Raw genomic sequence first — 6,906 nt, 5'->3', positions numbered from 1 at the left:
AATGCCTTTCATAATGATGTTAGCAGTGGGCTTGTCATATATGGCCTTATGTTGAGGTACATTCCTTCTATACATAATTTGTTGAGCTTTTATCATATGATTTTTATCTTTCATTCTATTAAAGTGTTGTATCTCATTTATTGATTTACATATGTCAAACCAGCCTTGCATCCCAGGTATAAATTCCACTTGGTCACAGTGTATGATCCTTTTAATGTGTTATTGAATTAGATTTCTTAATACTTTGAGAACTTTTGAATCTATATCCATCAGGGATATTGGTCTGTAGTTCTTTCTTATAGTGTCCTTATCTGGCTTTGGTATCGGGGTAATTAATGCTAGCTCATAAAATGAGTTTGGAAGTGATTCCTCTTTGATTTTTTGTAAAAGTTTGAGAAGGACTGGCACTAATTATCCTTTATATGTTTGGTAGAATTTGCCAGTAAAGCTTTTTTCCCTCTGGCTGTTTTTAAGATTCTCTTTGATATACGACATTTTCATTCTATCTTAGAGAAGTGGTTAGGGGAGAACAAAGAAAAAATAATGAGGATAGATCATTAGACTTTCTTCACTCTGTTCTCTTTGCTCTCCACTAATTGTGTTATTTCAGAATTCCAATCCTCTGGCTCACTTTTCCTGTCTTCCCTTAGGTCCACTTTGCTGGACATGGTTTATATTGCATTTTTCATTTTATTCATTGAATTCATCACCTCCAGAATTTGTCTGGTCCTTTTTTTTTAAAAATGATTTCTGTCTCTTTGTTAAATTTCTCATTTTTCATGTATTTTCCTGATTTCATTGAATTGTCTATGTTTTCTAGTAGCATACTGGATTTTCCTCAGAACTGCTGTTTCAAACTCTTTATCAGCCTGATCTCAAAATTCCATGTCATTGAGTTCAGTTATTGGAGGATTCCAGTTTTCTTTTGGTGATGATATTTTTCATGTTCCTTGCTTGGAGTTCTGCAGCTTTTGCATTGAAGTAGTTGTTGTTCAGTGGCTAAGTCGTGTCCGACTCTACAGTTCACAGCTTATGGTGAACAGTGAATGGTGCCGCCAGATTCGTGGTCTCCCAAGGAGAACATTTAACTCTGGGACCAAAGAGAGTCTCAGTCACTCAGAGCACTGTGTAGATTTAAAGTGAAAGTGACAGAAAAAGCTTCTGACATAGACATCAGAAAGGGGCAGGAGAGTACATGCCTCACTAGTTTAAGTGGGGCTTTATATACTTCTCAACTAGCTGCTGAGAATAGATTAAAAAATACCTAAAGACTGTGAGAATTTTGCCCAGACCCATTCCTGTAACATACATCCTGGGACGACATCAGCACGAGATTAGCCAGAAGGAACGGGTTAACCCAGAGCTCAAAGCTGTGGAAGTTTTTACCCAGACCTTCTCCCATGACATACATCCGAAGCGCAAAAAAAGGAATGTCCTTGAACAAGAGATAACTGCTGCCTACAAGGCCTACTTGTCTAAAGCAAAAGAATGTGAAAAAGAAAGAATCGTTACCTCCTCCTTAAAGGGGCCTTAGGCTTGGACTCCTTATCAACCTGCCTAAGTTAACTTTCTCATGACCCCATGAACTGCAGCATGCCAGGCTCTTCTGTCCTCCACTATCTCCTGGTGTTTACTCAGATTCATGTCCATTGGGTATCTCACCCTCTGCCTTCCCCTTCACCTTTTGCCTTCAGTATTTTCCAGCGTCTTTTCCAATGAGTCAGCTCCTCTCCTCAAATCAGTCACCTTCAGGTGGGATATACTGTTCATTGTCCTGTTACATATGGATTTTCTCTGACCCTGTATGGGTACACCTGCTCCACACTTTCTCCCTTGTGTGATGGAATTTTTAAGCTTTTATGCCTTCTCTGGTTCTTACAGAATGGACTTCCTTGATGGCTCAGACTGTAAAGCGTCTGCCTACAGTGCAGGAGACCCAGGTTCAATTCCTGGGTCAGGAAGATCTCCTGGAGAAGGAAATGGCAACCCACTCCAGTATGCTTGCCTGGAGAATCCCATGGACGGAGAAGCCTGCTACAGTCCATGGGGTCACAAAGAGCCGGACACGACTGAGTGACTTCACCTTCACCTTCACCTGGTTCTTACAACTCATCAGGTTGACCTCTGGAAACCTTTCTTCATTTGCCAGAAGGTGGCGCTACAGCACAAGATTGAGGTTTCTTGTCCACAGACTGGTCAGATTTTTCTGAAAATACTCTGGCCACTGCAGTCAGTAGCACACACAGAGTGTCCACTGCAGAGTAGGGGTGGGAGGGGTGGCGGGGAGTATGGCTTTAGCATTCAGGGCTTTGGGGGTACCTGCAGGTCCAGTGGGGAGATCTTCAGGTGAGCTTCCCAGAGGTTCATGAGCAGACGTCTTGCCGGAATCCTGAGCACAGTCAGTGGGAACCATGTCCCTTTAATGCCCTTTGATACTCTTAAAATTTTTTTATTGGTGAATAGTTGATTTACAATGCTGTGTTAGTTTTGAGTGTACAGCAAAATGAATCAGTTATACATATACACAGATCCACTCTTTTGAAGATTATTTTCCCATATAGGTCATTACAGAGTACTGAGTAGAGTTCCCTGTGCTGTATGTGCGTGAGTGCTAAGTCGCTTCAGTCGTGTCCAACTCTTTGTGACGATTTGGACTGTAGCCTGCCAAGTTTCTCTGTCCCTGGGATTCTCCAAGAAAGAATACAGGAGTGGGTTGCCATGCCCTCCTCCAGTGGATCTTCCTGACCCAGGCATCGAACCTGCATCTCTTATGTCTCCTGCATTGGCAGGTGGGTTCTTCACCACGAGCCCCACAGTAGGTCCTTATTAGTTATATATTTCTGTCTAATATTCTTATCTCCCTCTTTTCTGATTTTCTCCATCTCTCAAGTCCTGGAGGCCCTGCCTCAGTACTCGAGGTGCTGCTGGAGAGAAATGGGTTTGTCCAGCAGTGTCCTGCATAGCCAGGACACCCAGGTACTCACACACTGCTCTCCTTTCCCCAGGGAAAGAGGTTGTTGCTGGTTAGTTCAGCCCTGCAGGGCACTGCTTTGGGAGGGGCAGCACTGGAAAAATTCTTACCCCCTCCGATGCATCCAAATCCATACTTCTTTTCTTTATCCCCTCCAGTAGTGTGTTGGCCTCTCTCCTCTGGAAGGTTGGACATCCATGGGTGTCTGCCCAGGTCAGCGCTCTGCAGGTCTTACCTGACCGTGGCTGGGAGGGGTTGGGGCAGGTTCCCCAACTCTGTTGGCTCCACAGCCTGTACCAAGGTCTGCCTATTACCAGATGCATGGGCAGTGAGACTCCTCCTGGATCCCTTGGCTTCTGGTGGTGGATCCCGCAGCTTCCACTGAGGCACTTTTGTTTGTGGATGGACGGGTGATTAGCTGTTGTCGTTGTTTGTAAGGTTTTTTTTTAAGGTTTATTTATTTGGCTGTGCTGGGTCTCTGCGGCTGCTCAGGCCACTCTGGCTGCGGTGCCTGGGCCTCTCATTGCACTGGCCCCTCTCGTGGAGCACAGGCTCTGGGGCGTTCAGGCGTCAGTGGCTGTAGCATGCGAGCTCAGTAACTGCGGCTCTCAGGCTCTAGAGCACAGGCCCAGCAGGCACAGCACATGGGCTTAGCTGCTCCACGGTATGCGGGATCTTCCCAGACTAGGGATTTGAACCTGTGTCCCCTGCACTGGCAGGTGAATCCTCTACCACTGAGCCACCAAGGAAAGCCAGTTGTTGTTTTATGAAGGGACAAAAAGGAGGGACATCTGACACCACGGACTGCTGAGGTAATTCCCCATTTCCAGTTTTCACAATCAGGACTTCTCCCTTACGAGATTCAGCCTGCTTTAGTTTTATTTTTGTCTTTCTGAAGTGCCACACTCTTCTTTTTCCTGGGCAATTTGAAACACACAGTTAGAAAAACACAGTTGCAAATAATGGGTTTCTTTACAAGGATGGTAATGACTAGCACAAAATTATTTAAGTCAGATGGCTTAAAAATACATGAAACAAGAATTTATAACATATGTAAGAAAAAGGGCATGCCCCACGTTACACTTAATGGAAGAAAGATTAGAAAAGTCTAAGAGAGTCTCATGAAGGGGGAATGTATTAACTTGTTTGCTTGGAGGGATCAGGAAAGAGGACACTGAGGAAGCCGGGCCACTCACAGAAGGGGTGCAAAGTGGAGAGGAAAGATCTTGGCAGTGATCTGAGGGAGGGGAAGTCTTCTAACAGACCTGCACTGTCCAAGAAACCCGGACAGCATGTGTCCTCTCTTACCTCACCAACCCCCTCCCCCCAAACCAATGCAAACCCCTTACTCTGTCAGCTGTTTTCCCAATCACTTGAAACACGACACTTTAAAATTGGAAGTACTTTTCTCCATTGTATATTCTTGCCTCCTTTGTCAAAGATAAGGTGCATGGATTTACCTCTGGGCTTTCTATTTTGTTCCATTGATGTATATTTCTGTCTTTGTGCCAGTACCATACTGTCTTGATGACTTAGATTTGTAGTATAGCCTGAAGCCAGACAGGTTGATTCCTCCAGTTCCATTCTTCTTTCTCAAGATTGTTTTGGCTATTTGAGTTTTTATGTATTTCCATATAAACTGTGAAATTATTTATTCTAGTTCTGTGAAAAATACCGTTGGTAGCTTGATAGGGATTGCAATGAAATCTATAAAATGCTTTGGGTAGTATATTCATTTTCACTATATTGATTCTTCCAATCCATGAACATGGTATATTTCTCTATCTATTTGTGTCCTCTTTGATTGCCTTTATCAGTGTTTTATAGTTTTCTATATATAGGTCATTTGTTTCTTTAGGTAGATATATTTCTAAGTATTTTATTATTTTTGTTGCAATGGTGAATGGAATTGTTTCCTTAATTTCTCTTTCTGTTTTCTCATTGTTAGTGTATAGGAACACTTTCTAACACCACACACAAAAATAAACTCAAAGTGGATTAAAGATCTAAATGTAAGACCAGAAACTATAAAACTCCAGAGGAGAACATAGGCAAAACACTCTCTGACATACATTACAGCAGGATCCTCCATGACCCACCTCCCAGAATATTGGAAATAAAAGCAAAAATAAACAAATCGGACCTAATTAAACTTAAATGCTTTTGCACAATGAAGGAAACTATAAGCAAGGTTAAAAGACAGCCTTCTGAATGGGAGAAAATAATAGCAAATGAAGCAACTGACAAAGAATTAATCTCAAAAATATACAAGCAACTTCTGCAGCTCAATTCCAGAAAAATAAACGGCCCAATCAAAAAATGGGCCAAAGAACTAAACAGACATTTCTCCAAAGAAGACATACAGATGGCTAACAAACACATGAAAAGATGTTCAACATCACTCATTATCAGAGAAATGCAAATCAAAACCACAATGAGGTACCATTTCATGCCAGTCAGAATGGCTGCGATCCAAAAGTCTACAAGCAATAAATGCTGGAGAGGGTGTGGAGAAAAGGGAACCCTCTTACACTGTTGGTGGAAATGCAAACTAGTACAGCCACTATGGAGAACAGTGCAGAGATTCCTTAAAAAACTGGAAATAGAACTGCCATATGACCCAGCAATCCCATTGCTGGGCATACACACTGAGGAAACCAGAATTGAAAGAGACACATGTACCCCAATGTTCATCACAGCACTGTTTATAATAGCCAGGACATGGAAGCAACCTAGATGTCCATCAGCAGAGGAATGGATAAGAAAGCTGTGGTACATATACACAATGGAATATCACTCAGCCATTAAAAATAATACATTTGAATCAGTTCTAATGAGGTGGATGAAACTGGAGCCTATTATACAGAGTGAAGTAAGCCAGAAAGAAAAACACCAATACAGTATACTAATGCATATATATGGAATTTAGAAAGATGGTAACGATGACCTTATATGGGAGACAGCAAAAGAGACACAGATGTATAGAACAGTCTTTTGGACTCTGTGGGAGAAGGTGAGGGTGGGATGATTTGAGAGAATAGCATTGAAACATGTATATTATCATATGTGAAACAGATCACCAGTCCAGGTTCAATGCATGATATTGGATGCTTGGGGCTGGTGCACTGGGATGACCCAGAGTGATGGGATGGGGAAGGAGGTGGGAGGGGGGTTCAGGATGGGGAACACATGTACACCCGTGGCGGATTCATGTCAATGTATGGAAAACCACTACAGTATTATAAAGTAATTAGCCTCTAATTAAAATAAATAAATTTAAATTAAAAAATAAAAATAAAAAAAGAAAATCAAGAGAGAGAGAGAGAAAAAATTAAAACACGAGACACATTCAACAAAATAATAATAAAATTGGAAATACTGGAGAGCTTTCTTTCTCAGTCTCAACTTTCTTAGTAGGAAAAGTAACAGTAATGCTTCTATCGACAATTAAAAACTTAAGATAATCTCTCAAGACTATTTCATAATGTATAATATGTGCTTTACTTTTTTATGAGCATACAAAACCTGGTACTTTTCTCAAGATAGTTTTTACATGGAGATCTCATTTAGAGATTTGGTTTCCTCTTCCTTAAAAATAATTAAAAATTTATTTATTTATTTATTTATTTCCCTTTCTTTGTTTCTTTTTTTTTTAATTTTTATTTTTACTTTATTTTACTTTACAATACTGTATTGGTTTTGCCATACATTGACATGAATCCACCACGGGTGTACATGCGTTCCCAAACATGAACCCCCCTCCTACCTCCCTCCCCATAACATCTCTCTGGGTCATCACTGTGCACCAGCCCCAAGCATGCTGTATCCTGCGTCGGACATAGACTGGCGATTCGATTCTTACATGATAGTATACCTGTTACAGTGCCATTCTCCCAAATCATCCCACCCTCTCCCTCTCCCTCTGAGTCCAAAAG

Source organism: Ovis canadensis, chromosome 3, assembly GCF_042477335.2.
Source record: "Ovis canadensis isolate MfBH-ARS-UI-01 breed Bighorn chromosome 3, ARS-UI_OviCan_v2, whole genome shotgun sequence".
Lineage (NCBI taxonomy): Eukaryota > Metazoa > Chordata > Mammalia > Artiodactyla > Bovidae > Ovis > Ovis canadensis.
Note: the sequence above shows the minus strand (reverse complement) of the source record.